A 1,797-nucleotide genomic window follows, 5' to 3' on the forward strand; every position below is an offset into this window, starting at 1 on the left:
ATTCTGAGAACATGGCACAACCTCCACCTCGTGAGAGGACTCTAAGGGAAATGGCTGCACCTGATTTCACCTACGAAAGCTTGTGCATCCAATACCCTGATGAGGATGTCCCATATGTTCTTAAAACTAGACTGATTCATTTGCTTCCAAAGTTTCATGGCCTTGCAGGTGAAGACCCGCACAAACATTTGAAAGAATTTCACATTGTCTGCTCCACCATGAAACCCCCAGATGTCCAAGAGGATCACATATTTCTGAAGGCTTTTCCTCATTCATTAGAGGGAGTGGCAAAGGACTGGCTGTATTACCTTGCTCCAAGGTCCATCACGAGCTGGGATGACCTTAAGAGAGTATTCTTAGAAAAAAATTTCCCTGCTTCCAGGACCACAACCATCAGGAAGGATATCTCAGGTATTAGACAACTCAGTGGAGAGAGCCTATATGAGTACTGGGAGAGATTTAAGAAACTATGTGCCAGTTGCCCCCACCATCAGATTTCAGAACAGCTTCTTCTCCAATATTTTTATGAAGGACTCAGTAATATGGAGAGAAGTATGATAGATGCTGCCAGTGGTGGAGCCCTTGGAGACATGACTCCTGCTGAAGCCAGAAATTTAATTGAAAAGATGGCCTCCAACTCCCAGCAGTTTAGCGCCAGAAATGATGCCATAGTCATTAGAGGAGTGCATGAGGTAGCTACAAACCCATCTGCATCATCTGAAACTAAGAAGCTTGAAGGCAAACTGGATGCATTGGTTAACTTGGTAACCCAGCTGGCCTTGAATCAGAAATCTGTACCTGTCGCAAGGGTTTGTGGTTTGTGCTCCTCTGCTGACCACCATACAGACCTTTGCCCTTCCATGCAGCAACCTGGAGCAATTGAGCAGCCTGAAGCTTATGCTGCAAATATTTACAATAGACCTCCTCAACCTCAGCAGCAAAATCAACCACAGCAGAGCAATTATGACCTTTCCAGCAACAGATACAACCCTGGATGGAGGAATCACCCTAACCTCAGATGGTCCAGCCCTCAGCAACAACAACAGCAGCCTGCTCCTTCCTTCCAAAATGCTGCTGGCCCAAGCAGACCATACATTCCTCCACCAATCCAACAACAGCAACAACCCCAGAAACAGCCAACAGCTGAGGTCCCTCCACAACCTTCCCTCGAAGAACTTGTGAGGCAAATGACTATGCAGAACATGTAGTTTCAGCAAGAGACCAGAGCCTTCATTCAGAGCTTAACCAATCAGATGGGACAATTGGCTACCCAATTGAATCAACAACAGTCCCAGAATTCTGACAAGCTGCCTTCTCAAGCTGTCCAAAATCCCAAAAATGTCAGCGCCATTTCATTGAGGTCGGGAAAGCAATGTCAAGGACCTCAACCCGTAGCACCTTCCTCATCTGCAAATGAACCTGCCAAACTTCACTCTATTCCAAAAAAAGGTGATGACAAAAATTTACCTAACAATTTCTGTGCAGGTGAATCTTCTTCCACAGGTAATTCTGATTTGCAGAACCAGCACATTCCCCCTCTTCCATTCCCTCCAAGAGCAGTTTCCAACAAAAAAATGGAAGAGGCAGAGAAAGAGATCTTGGAAACATTTAGAAAAGTAGAGGTAAACATACCTCTGTTGGATGCAATAAAGCAAATTCCAAGATATGCCAAATTCTTGAAGGAGCTGTGCACTAATAAGCGGAAGCTTAAAGGAAGTGAACGAATTAGCATGGGCAGAAATGTCTCCGCATTGATTGGTAAATCTGTTCCTCAAATTCCTGAAAAATGCAAAGATC

General features: G+C 44.8%; 1 non-coding gene across 1 annotated transcript; it reads right to left on the reverse strand.

Moving 5' to 3' along the window:
* Nucleotides 1-389: 389 nt before the first annotated feature.
* Nucleotides 390-496, reverse strand: LOC114385597. Its single transcript, XR_003660964.1, has one exon. It is a non-coding gene; the product is annotated as a small nucleolar RNA R71 (small nucleolar RNA).
* Nucleotides 497-1,797: the final 1,301 nt, after the last annotated feature.

Source organism: Glycine soja, chromosome 14 (genome assembly GCF_004193775.1).
Source record: "Glycine soja cultivar W05 chromosome 14, ASM419377v2, whole genome shotgun sequence".
Lineage (NCBI taxonomy): Eukaryota > Viridiplantae > Streptophyta > Magnoliopsida > Fabales > Fabaceae > Glycine > Glycine soja.